At 39.6% G+C, this 12,836-nt stretch overlaps 1 long non-coding RNA gene and 2 other non-coding genes across 3 annotated transcripts; 2 read left to right on the top strand and 1 right to left on the bottom strand.

Moving 5' to 3' along the window:
- Positions 1 to 720: 720 nt before the first annotated feature.
- LOC112776689 (uncharacterized) lies at positions 721 to 1,319 on the top strand. Its single transcript, XR_003190128.3, has 4 exons — positions 721 to 749; positions 926 to 1,020; positions 1,101 to 1,153; positions 1,253 to 1,319. It is a non-coding gene; the product is annotated as an uncharacterized lncRNA (long non-coding RNA).
- A 410-nt stretch (positions 1,320 to 1,729) lies between these two features.
- Positions 1,730 to 2,965, top strand: LOC112778436 (uncharacterized). The gene is made up of 2 exons (XR_011877380.1): positions 1,730 to 2,361; positions 2,648 to 2,965. It is a non-coding gene; the product is annotated as an uncharacterized protein (transcript).
- Positions 2,966 to 12,460: 9,495 nt separating this feature from the next.
- LOC112780641 (small nucleolar RNA R71) lies at positions 12,461 to 12,568 on the bottom strand. Its single transcript, XR_003191464.1, has one exon. It is a non-coding gene; the product is annotated as a small nucleolar RNA R71 (small nucleolar RNA).
- Positions 12,569 to 12,836: the final 268 nt, after the last annotated feature.

Consider the following 12,836-nt stretch of genomic DNA (forward strand, 5'->3'; position numbering starts at 1 on the left):
CATGGCCACCGACGCGCCGCCGCACTTCATGGTAACCGCCGAAGTCTTCGTCACCACAGACATAGTCAACGCTGATTAGGGCAGAGGAGAGTGGAAAGCATGAGAGATGCACGGAAGACAGAGGAGCAGAAACGCGACAAGGGGGAGAAGGGCGAGGTCTGCTCTCATGCCGTCCTGCTCCGCCACCGCTGCTGCCATCGATTAGATTGAATTTGTATGCTCTGTTTTATCACCGCTATGGTTTCCATATTCTGATTTTAATTCTAGTCCTTACTTTATCTTGAATCCCCAGGGTTGTAATTGCTTTTAATTCCTATCCAATTTGAATATTCTGTTTTGCTGCAACCATGGCCACTGCTGTGAGGACTAACATTATCGCTATATGGCTTTTTATTTTCTGTTTATAACTTACTTCAATTTCTCTTGGTTTGCAGTCACTAAGAAAAATGAACCACCCAAATATTGTGAAGCTAAAGGAAGTTATTCAAGAAAGTGACATTCTGTACTTTGTTTTTGAGTACATGGTGGGTGGCCAGTTCTTCATTAGATGTGGTCTGCATCATCTTGTGCAAAGTCCAGTAATTGATGTTTCAATTTTTTGGGTGATTTTGGAATGCAACCTGTACCAACTTATGAAAGACAGGGAGAAGATGTTTTCTGAGGGTGAAGTTAGGAATTGGTGTTTTCAAGTTTTCCAAGGTCTTGCTTATATGCACCAGTGGGATACTTCCACCGTTATCTGAAGCCTGGTACGTTTATCATTGCATCCGAATCCTTTGTTAAATGTGCTATATGATAAAATAGAGAACATGCTTTTTGAGTATGTTAGCTTTTTTTTTTTTCAAACTTCTCAAGAATTACCTAGCTTTGTCTATCAATTATGAATCATTTAGGTTGACATTTTAATGAAGTTGTTATTGTGCAGCAAATGGAGATTTATACTATGGTCTATTCTGATTTTGGCCTAGCACGTGAGATCAGTTCACAACCACCCTACACTGAGTATGTCTCCACACGGTGGTAAGTGCTTTCAACTTTTGTATGTAATTTGTTCAGTTGTGTATTGTGCAGTTTATAAGTTGTACGCTGGCTTCTGTTAGGTATCGTGCTCCTGAAGTGCTACTTCAATCTTATCTGTATAGCTCCAAAGTTGGTAAGTATATGCTTTAAACAGCGATAATGATCAAATTAATACTGTTTGGAGTAATGATAAGTACCATTTTATTTACTGAATTTTCTGTCACTCATTTAGACATGTGGGCAATGGGTGCTATAATGGCTAAACTGTTCTCTCTTCGTCCTCTTTTCCCTGGTGCCAGGTAGTCTCTCTCTCTCTCTCTCTCTCTCAAATACGATCTTCCGTCAAAGATCTTATGTCGTTTTATCGATGTTAAGTGTCTGGTAATGTTTATCTTTTTTTGGTTCCTTATGTTGTGTTATGTGTTCTTGATTGGTAATGTTTATCTAATAATTTTTAGTCCTGGTTTTTGTGAATCTACTTCAAGTTTCAAATGGCACTTTCAAACATGTGCTACTGGCCTACTGTACCAATTTCAATATGATAATGCCTGAATTCAAAAGGAAAAGAAAGAAAATAGAAAACAAGTACTTTAGTAGCACAAAGAGTCAACTTTAAAAGTTTGACACATTGTAATTTGATCTTATATATTGATGGGTAAATTACATTAATTAGTAAGAATCTCTAATCCACAAATGTTTGTGTTTTGGCTGCTGGAATCAGATTATTTCGTGAACAGTATTGTATGACAAGAAGACTGGAACTAATTTGCTTCAATGGCCAGTGGAAGAAATAGAGAGCTTGAGACTTAGCAGTGATGAATTTAAGGAATTATTGGTTAAACCTGGCACAGTAGTGCCATTACACATTGGCGCTGCAACACAGGATTTTTCCATAGTTATTGGTTGCATTGTTACAACTTGTATCTCACAGTAATCATGGTTTTACTTTACATTTTCCTGATTTTTATTTATTTATTTATTTTTTGTTGTTCAGTTGGACATATTTTTTGGACCATTTGGCATTTTGGCTATTGCAAATGACCAACTTTCTGAACTAACACCAATTTATTTCTGTCTTTCAAATTATGGAAATGGAACCTCAACTACTACAACTATTACTACTTCTACTTCTACTTCCTTCTGTGTTGATGAAACTAGGTACTATTAACTAATGAATCATCATCATTCATATTTGTTTCTTCCTTTATTAGGAGAAAGTGACAAAATATATGAGTTGTTGGATAATAATGCAGGTCATCAAAAGCACCTGATGTATCAAAGCTAGTTTTCGGAAGCAAATTGCCTATTCTAAGTGATGAAAAACTATCATTGAAGGTATTGGTAAGTAGTGTCAATTAACCTATTTGGTCTCACGTGACTTGATTCACGAGATAATATTAAAATTGGATTATCAAAAATCACACATAAGTCGATATGGTTCATTAAACTGATTAAAGATTCAATACTTTCAATTTAGTTCTTGAAAGATATCACTATGTGTCAAGTTGGTAAGTTAACTTTACTACTATGTCACTAATGATCGCTGACATATGGAGACACCTGCACTCTTTTCTTTGAAGGCATGTTAAGCATATCATCTAATTAACTTGTGGCAATGACTTCTCAGCTTTCCGAGGCAAAAAAACGAGAGCGGGCCTTTACGAATAGAGGACGCCGGAATCAGTTGCGCTCAATGGGAGAAGCCAAGAATTTGCTTCAATATATGTTCAATTCAGTCGCAGATGTTAGGTGCTCTATTTGGCATTAATTTGTTTTTTTCTCTTCTATCAGAAGATTAATAACTTTTATTAGAAGATACTTATGTAGAATACAATATTTTGGTTTTTTATAATTTATTAGTAGTAAATTCTAAGTGGTCTAATGTATATTTTGATATGGGTATATTTAATTTAGTGTGAGATGTATGAATACTCATTTATGATCATCTCAATATTTTTAGTTCATTATAAATATATTTTGTTAAAGGATAATTTTTATTATTTAAAGAATATTATATGGTATTATTATGTATTTATTTTTATTTTATAATTTTTGACCAATTTAATTAAAAAAATAGGATTATATATATAATCATATTACTAAATATTAGGTTTTAAAAAAAATTATTAGAATATATATATATATATATAGAAAATAAAAAAAAAACAATGAGGGACCTAAGGCTACACTTATATACAGTAGCTATAGTATACAAAAAAAAAAAAGAGGGACCTAAAGCTACGCTTATAAAAAGTAGCTATGGTATACAATGTGGCTACGCTTTACAAGTGATGCAGTAGCGTTGAAAAGCGTAGCCTATTCTGAAAAAATGAAAGCTGAAAAGCGTAGCCTTTGATCCTGGACAGCATCACTTGAAAAGCGTAGTCTATTCCCAAACGCCAAAAGCGTAGCCTTTGGTGCAGAAAAGCGTAGCCTTTGAGAATAGGCAACGGCCAAATAGGAATCACCCCAAAAAGCGTAGCCGTAGCCCAAAAAGCGTAGCCGTAGCCTAAGGCATCATTTTTTTTCACTTTTGGCTACACTTTTCAAGTGTATCTGAATGGGTGTTTTTCTTGTAGTGCTCAATTAAGAGCAAGAAAGCAATTCATAATTCAATAGATGCAAGAGGTAAAAGCATGCAAAAAAGGGGCATGAGAGTCATAATTCAAGCATCAATAATTAAATGTGCCAAATTAGAGAGTATGTGTATAATGACAATTGTGAAGGATAATCCCAAATACATGTGGAGTACAAGTGTTGTGAAAAAGAGGTATTCAAGTAACAGAGTAAAACAAAATAGAGTTCAAGATGCCATAGGCTTTTTCACAAACACTTGGTGAGCAAGTTAAAGTAGGAATGAAAATAATATAATCCAAATTTATATGAGAGCCAAATTAAAATATCAATTGTCAAATCACTCCTCATAATATCTACAAGCTTTAGTATAGTAACGTAATACCCAAATAAAATTCCAATACCAACATAAGAATGCAAGAAAAAGAAAAGAAGAAGAAACTATAAGTAATTATGCTAAAAGAAAAATAGAGAGGAAGAAACATAAATAAATGCAATAATGAAAGAGTAGATGGGAGGGGGAAGAGAAACCTGATGAAGAAGATGAAGAAGAAAAGAAGAAAGTAATAGATATGAAGGAAGAATAGGGAAGAAGAAAGAAAGAAGAAAGAAGAAATAATTAGAATTGAAAAGAATTAGGATTAGGGGGTGGATGATTTGAAATCAGGCACTGAGGTGGTTTAATTGTGCGTCGTATGCGATGCGTAGGCGTGCATACCGCGTACGCGTGGGTTGCGCGATTTCCAAGCGATGCATAAGCGTCAGGCACGCGTACGCGTGCCTTGGATTTTGTGAATTGTGTGAAGGACGCGTACGCACAACTCTCTGTTCGCTCTGGGCGTGGGGCAAAAATGGCATACGATGAGTGCGCATCAGGTACGCTCACGCGTGGATGGCCCTATTGGGAAAATGACGCACACGCGTCAAGGACGCGTACGCGTGATGGGGCTTGTGTTGCTAGCACAATTCCAACCCCACACCATCATAACTCTCTGGCCATACACCCTATTTACGCCGATTTGCAGGGTCACCCGTACGCGTGAGGGACGCGTACGCATGGACTGGTGAAAACGCAAGCGACGCGTACGCGTGATAGACGCGTACGCGTGGACTTGCTTGTGCGCTAGGGACGCCACCAGCACCACTCCTCCCCAACTCTCTGTTCAATTTTATTTTTCATGCACGCACATATGACGCGTACGCGTCATCAATGCTTGCATGTCGTGTGCTCTTTTTTTTTATTTTTTATGCAAAATGCAAAATGCAGCATGCAGATGAATATTCAGAAATCATGAATGAACACCATGGAAAACAAAAGAAAATAAAACTGGGAATGAAAAGGAACGATCATACCATGGTGGGTTGTCTCCCACCGAGCAATTTACTTTTACGTCCTTAAGTTGGACGGTCTACAAGCTCAATCTGCTTCTGTTGGTGGATCCTCCAAGAGGAAGACCTCTAGCTCTTTATTTTCCTTCATCTTCTCACCATGATATAGGTTTAAGCGATGTCCATTGACCTTGATAAATTTGGAACTCGAAGGATGACTCAGGTAGAAGACTCTGTATGGCTTTGCCGTCTCTACTCTGTAGGGGCCTTCCCATTTGGATCTCAGCTTTCCTGGCATGAGTCTCAGCCTTGAGTTGTAAAGGAGAACTAGCTCCCCAGGTCTGAACTCTCTTCTCTTGATATGCTTGTCATGCACAGCCTTCGCCTTCTCTTTATATAGTCTGGATTTGTCATATGCTTCGAGTCGAAGGGTCTCTAGTTCTGCCAGTTGCAGCTTCCTTTCAGCACCAGCCTTCTCAAATCCCATGTTGCATTCTCTTACAGCCCAGAAAGCCTTGTGTTCCACTTCCACGGGGGAGGTGACAAGCTTTTCTGTACAATAAGCGGAACGGGCTCATCCCAATGGATGTCTTGTACGCTGTACGATAAGCCCAGAGCGCATCAACAAGTCTGGTGCTCTAGTACTTCCTATGAGGATTGATTATCTTCTTCAGAATGTGCTTTATCTCTCTGTTAGATACCTCTGCTTTTCCATTAGTCTGGGGATGGTAAGCTTTTGCTATATTGTGGACAATCCCATGCTTCTTCAGTAGTCCTGCTAATCTCCTATTACAAAAGTGAGTGCCTTAATCACTCACAATTGCTCGTGGTGATCCAAAGCGACAGATAATATGGTTTCTAACAAAGGAGACAGTAGTGTTAGCATCATCGGTGCAAGTAGGAATTGCTTCCACCCATTTAGAAACATAATCTACAGCTAACAATATATATAAGAAACCACTAGAGTTTGGGAATGGACCCATGAAGTCAATGCCCCAAACATAAAAAATTTCACAGAATAGCATAAGCTGTTGGGGCATCTCATCCCTCTTGGATATATTACCAAACCTTTGGCATGGGGAACAAGATTTACGAAAGATAGTAGCATCCTTAAAAAGAGTAGGCCACCAGAATCCACAGTCTAAAATTTTTCTAGCCGTTCTTTGAGGGCCAAAATGTCCTCCACTCTCAGAAGAGTGGCAGGCTTCTAAAATGGACTGGAATTCTGATTGAGATACACACCTTCTAATTATCTAGTCAGCACCATACCTCCATAAATATGGGTCATCCCATATATAATATTTGGACTCGCTTTTGAGCTTGTCCTTTTGATGCTTAGTAAAATTGGGAGGGAAGGTATGACTGACTAAATAATTTGCTATAGGTGCATACCAAAGAACTACTTCAGATATTGCGTGTAAGCTATCTAATGGAAAAGCATCATTGATAGGAGTGGAGTCATCCTTAATGTGCTCAAGGCGACTCAAGTGGTCTGCCACTAAATTCTGGAAACCACTCATATCCCTAATCTCTAAATCAAATTCTTGCAGCAATAATATCCAACATATTAGCCTTAGTTTGGACTCTTTTTTAGCTAATAAATATTTTAGAGCTGCATGGTCTGAGTACACTACTACCTTAGTACCAAGTAAATAGGCTCGGAATTTATCCAGAGCAAAAACAATAGCCAGAAGCTTTTTTTCAGTGGTAGTGTAATTAGACTGAGCAGCGTCTAAGGTCTTAGAAGCATAAGCAATTACGAAAGGATCCTTACCTTCACGCTGAGCTAGCGCCGCTCCTACAACATGGTTGGAGGCATCACACATAATCTCAAAAGGCTGGCTCCAGTCTGGTCCTCTCACAATCGGGGCTTAAGTTAAGGCGATCTTCAGCTTATCAAATGCATTCATGCAGTCCTCACTCAGCTCGAACTCAACATCTTTCTGCAGCAGTCTGGATAAAGGCAATGCTACCTTACTGAAGTCCTTGATAAATCTCCGGTAAAAACCTGCATGGCCAAGGAACGAACGGACTTCCCTCACGGAGGAGGGATAAGGCAAACTAGAAATTACATCTACCTTTGCTGGATCTATAGAAATACCAATATTAGAAACAACGTGTCCTAGAACAATACCTTGTTTTAACAGAAAATGGCATTTTTCAAAATTTAATACAAGGTTTGAACAAACACACCTGTCTAATACTCTGGCTAAACTATCCAAGCAAAGGTTAAATGAATCACCATATACGCTAAAATCATCCATGAAAACTTCCATACAGCTCTCAATAAGATCAGAGAAAATGCTCATCATGCACCTTTGGAAAGTAGCCGGTGCATTACACAAGCCAAAAGGCATCCTTTTGTATGCATACATTTCAAAGGGACATGTAAAAGTAGTCTTCTCCTGATCTTCAGGAGCTATATGAAATTGAAAATAGCATGTATAACCATCTAAAGAGAAGTAATGTGATTTACATGATAGGCGATCAAGCACCTGATCAATAAATGGCAAGGGGTAATGATCCTTGCTAGTAGCTTGGTTGAGGCACCTGTAATCAATGCAAACTCTCCATGAATTCTGCACTGTAGTTGCTATGAGCTCTCCATGCTCATTCTTCACTGTTGTGACTCCAGACTTCTTGGGCACCACTTGTACTGGGCTGACCCATTCACTATCTGAGATGGGGTAGATAATATCAGCTTCAAGTAGCCTGGTCACTTCTTTCTTGACAACTTCTAAGATAGTGGGGTTCAATCTCCATTGAGGTTGATGGACAGGTCTTGCTCCCTCTTCTAAAAATATCATGTGCTCACAAACTTTAGGGCTGATGCCTACTATATCCGCCAAGCTCCACCCAATTACTTTCTTGTGTCTTCTCAGCACACTAAGCAACTGTTCCACCTGCTGGGAAGTGAGTTCCCTTGCAATGATAACTGGGAGCTTCTGGTTGTCCTCAAGGTAAGCATACTTGAGATGGGGTGGAAGGGGCTTTAACTCCATTGTTTGCTCATGACTGGGCACTTGATCATCTGGAGCTAGTGATGATGGCAAAGTGTCCGCATTATGTTCAGAGGGTTTTCCCACACTTGTATCTTGCTCCATGTGCATCTCTTCTACTTCTTCTTGGTGAACTGCAGCTACAGTCTCAACAATGATGTCGCACTAAAAAATGGAATGATCTTCCGGAGGGTGCTTCATAGCTTTATCCAGGTTGAAGCTCACTACTCTACCATCTATCTCAAAAGAGTAAGTTCCTGAGAAGGTATCTAATTTGAACTTTGAAGTCTTCAGGAATGGCCTTCCGAGCAGGATGGATGATGGTCTTCCTGACTCATTAGGGGGCATTTCCAAAATATAGAAGTCAATAGGAAATGTGAGCCCCTTAATGCTCACCAGCACGTCTTCAGTAATTCCAACCACTGTGATTATGCTTTTATCTGCCAAAACAAAACAAGTTGCCGACGTTTTTGAAGAGAGGGAGCCTCAAAGCATCATATACAGACAAGGACATAATACTCACACACGCTCCTAAATCACACATGCAGTCAGAAAATGTTACACCCCAATGGTACACGTAACCATACATGGCCCTGGATCCCCACATTTTTCTGGTATAGTACCCATTAAAGTAGATATTGAGCTACTTATGGGAATGGTTTCTAAATCCTGAATTCTATCTTTATGCATGCATAAATCCTTTAGAAACTTCGCATATTTAGATACCTAGCTAATGGCATCAAAAAGGGGAAAAGGTTACCACAACCTTTTTGAAGATTTCTACCATCTTGGGGTCGAGTTCCATCTGCTTTCTGGACTTCCTAGCAAGGTGTGGGAAGGGGATAGGGATGGCATCTCTTGTAGCTTCAGCTTCCATTGGTGCGCTATTTTCTGGTTGAGCTGCTTCTTCTTCAACCATGTCTTGTACTTCATCCTCCTCTTTAGCATCTTCTACCTCAACAACATCTTTAACTTGAATGTTCTCCTTTGAGCTTGGTTCCTCATGATTCCTCTCTTGTACTGTGGTTCCGGACCTCAAAGTGATGGCATTGACGCCGCCTTTGGGGTTGGGTAAAGGCTGAAAAGGAATGGTACCGGAGCTTGAAGGTTGATTGTTGGAGGCAATTAGTGAATCCATCCGGGAGACGAGAGCTTGTAAAGTAGCATTCAGACCATTCATGGTAGAGTTAAGTATATTCTGAATGTCTTGGTGTCCTGCGTCATAGTGCGAAGCATCTCATCATTAGAAGAAGAAGGGGGGTAAGTGATTTGAAGGGCCTGCTGTTGGTTCTTTTGAGGCACTTGAGACTGCCTTTAGTGAGGTGCTCTGTAAGGCTGGTTTTGGTTCTGCTGTTGATAGGGAGGATGCTGCTGATACCAGTTTTGCTGATTGTTATTATTATTATTCCACCTCTAATTTCCCTGGTTGTCTCTGCCTCCTCTGTTATAGTTGTCCCTCCATCCTTGGTTGGAGTTATCCCTCCACCCCTGGTTAGAGTTGTCTTGCCAACCTTGGTTATGGTTCCCACCTTGGTTATAATTGTCGCCTTGTTGATAGTATCTTTGATTCGGGCAGTCATAGAAGTTATGAGTAGTTGCCAAGGTGTTGTCTTCTTGTTGGAGCTGCGGACACTCATCAGTGTAATGAGTATAATTGGCACATATTCTGCATACTCTTTGAGGAACCAACTGTTGACTGTGTTTTGATGGGGGAGGCTGAGGTTGTTGTTGATTCAGCTGTAGCTGCTTCAGTATGTTGGTCATCTCTCCCAGAGTCTGAGTGAGAGCAGCAGTCTCACTACTAGAGGAAACCTCCACAACAGCCTTGGAATGGTTGTTCCTGTGCCTGACATTTTGGGTAGATTCAGCTAGATCGGTGATCAGTTGACCACGCTTCTGTCGACGTCTTGTACTTCTTCAGAGAGCCACTACTTGCAGCATCTAATGTAGTCTTATCCTGAGGCTTCAAGCCTTGTGTGAAGTAGCTGATCAACACCATCTGGTCAATTTTGTGGTGGGGCATGAGTCTAGGAGATTTCTGAAGTGCTTCCAATATTCGTAAAGGGTCTCTGACTCGCCTTGGATAATGCAGGAAATCTCCTTCCTCAGTCTATCTGTAACTTCAGCTGGAAAGTATTTTTCCAGGAACTCCCTTCTGAGTAGATCTCAGTTGGTAACGACTACTTCAGGTTGAGTGTAGACTTGCCTTTCCCTCAAGAGAAAATGGGAAGGCAGACAGCAAAATAGTAGTTTCATCTACACCGTGATGCCTAGCAGTAGAGCAGGATGTCTGAGAATCCCTGAGGTGCTTGATAGGCTCCTGAGCAGGTAAGCCATGAAACTTTGTTATTAGGTTGATTAGCACAGTCTTCAGTTCAAATTCTGCAGCCAAATTTGGGTGACGCACTAGATATGGTTGCAGTGTAAAGTCTGGAGCTCCTTCTTCCAGGAGAGTAATCCTTCTGGGCTCCGCCATATTACCTGCACGTGAATCAACAGAATCAGTAGTAGTGGAGCTTGTTTCTTCCTTAGATGGCGCTTCAGATTTGCCTTCAAAAGAGACTGGTGAATTGGTAGTAACCACTTCACCACCCTTAAAGGCTAACCGACGCCGACCTCGCCTAATACGTGAAATAGTTCTTTCAATTTCAGGATCAAACGCAGCTAAGCTCGTGTCAGGCAGTGAACGCGTCATTCAACGAAAGAAACATATAGCTCATGGTAATAAAATAAAATAAAATTTGCAAAAATTAAAAATATGTACACCAACCAATAATTTAGCACACTATTGCAACACCCCGGCAACGGCGCCAAAAATTGATGCGGTGGAAATTAGCCAATTAAGAATTTATAATAAGAACAGCATTGCAAGTACAGTTCTTAACCAACAAAATCCTCTTATCAATTTAAAAGGGTTGTCACAAATTTAGAATAAAAATACTGGGAGTATGAATCATAGGTCGTCTCCCAATAAGTTGACAAAAGGGTGCTATTTTATCAGCCAGGAATTTTTCGAGAAATTTTGAGAGTTGGAGAACAGAAAAATAAAGGGTTGTGAATTAAAGCAATGTAAATTAAAAGAGATTTATGTATTCTGAATAAAAAGCCTTGACCTGGGGAAAGATTAATTGGAAGTTCTATCCTTGTTGGATTTTCCCAAGTGTAGTATCAAGAGGTTGTTATTTTCACTTAGTTAACCCTTACTAAATAAAGGAAAGTCAAGGGATTAAGCTAACTCTTATTCGCAAGTCCTAATCCTCTCCTTAAGGAAGCATTAGCGTTAGTAAATAGATAGTTAGCCAACAACTTCCAATTGAACTAATCACTTGAGTATTCCAACTCAAGGGTCTCTTTTTAATCATACCCCAAGTCAAGTTGGGAGTCTACGCATTGACATGAATACAACGTTCAAAAACATATAAGAAGAAGACATGATAAATTAAATAAAACAGGAACTAAAAATTAATTAAAGGTAAAAGTAATTCTTTGCATTAATAAATCCCAAAATGCAACATCCTTATCTGAACAGGGTTAATGGGCTAAGAAAGCAAACAAGAATAATAGCGACTTCAATAGAGGTAGTATCTCTTCTCAATATCCAAAGCAAAAGCATCAAAAGCATAAAAACTAGAAATCTATGAATGTGAAGAAAACCTAGAGGAAGTAGTGATTTCTCTCTAATATTCTAATTTAAAACTAAAAACTATGCTAATGAGAATGTGTGTTGAGTCTCTGCTTGTCCCCTGGCTCTAGTCTGTGTTTCTGGGCCAAAAACTGGGTCCAAACTCGGCCCAAAATCGCCCCAAGCGTTTTCTGCGATTTCTGCGTCAGTCACGCGTACACGTCGCTGGTCAGCTTCTCGTGTCACGCGTACACGTCAAGCACGCGCACGCATCGCCATGCGAACTCCAATTTACACGCACGTGATGAGTGGATAATTTATACGCTTTTTGGCATTGTTTTTAGGTATTTTTTAGTATAATTTAGTTAGTTTTTACTATGTTTTTTTTAGTTTTTATGCAAAATTCACATTTCTGCACTTTACTATGAGTTTGTGTGTTTTTCTGTGATTTCATGTATTTTCTAGCTGAAAATAAGGGACTTAAGCAAAAATCTGATTCAGAGGCCGAAAAAGGACTGTAGATGCTGTTGGATTCTGACCTCCCTGCACTCGAAGTGGATTTTCTGGAGCTACAGAAATCCATTTGGCGCACTCTCAATCGCGTTGGAAAGTATACATCCAGCAATATATCATAGTCCATACTTTGCCCAAGAATTCTCTGATGCAGCACAATTGCAAGTTTCATGGACTTCTATTGGAAAATCTTCATCGGTTCTTAGCTGAATTCTTGCAAATCTGTGACACTGTCAAGACCAATAGAGTTGATCTCGAGGTCTACAGGCTTATGCTTTACGCTTTTGCTGTAAGAGACAGAGCTAGAACATGGTTGGATTCACAACCTAAGGAAAGCCTAAACTCTTGGGAAAAGTTGGTCGGTGCTTTCCTGGCCAAATTCTTTCCACCTCAAAAGATGAGCAAGCTTAGAGTGGAAATCCAAACCTTCAGACAGAAGGAAGGTGAGTCCCTCTATGAAGCTTGGGAAAGATATAAGCAATTGATCAAAAGGTGTCCTAGTGACATGCTTCCAAAATGGAGCATCATATGTATATTCTATGATGGTTTGTCTGAGTTGTCAAAAATGTCATTGGACCATTCTGTAGGAGGATCCCTTCATCTGAAAATACCTGCAGAAGCTCAGAAACTCATTGAAATGGTTGCAAATAACCAGTTCATGTACACCTCTGAGAGGAATTCTATGAACAATGGGATGCCTCAAAAGAAGGGAGTTCTTAAAATTGATACTCTGAATGCCATATTGGCTCAGAACAAAATATTGACTCAACAAGCAATAT

The sequence above is a fragment of the Arachis hypogaea genome, chromosome 19, assembly GCF_003086295.3.
Source record: "Arachis hypogaea cultivar Tifrunner chromosome 19, arahy.Tifrunner.gnm2.J5K5, whole genome shotgun sequence".
Classification (NCBI taxonomy): domain Eukaryota; kingdom Viridiplantae; phylum Streptophyta; class Magnoliopsida; order Fabales; family Fabaceae; genus Arachis; species Arachis hypogaea.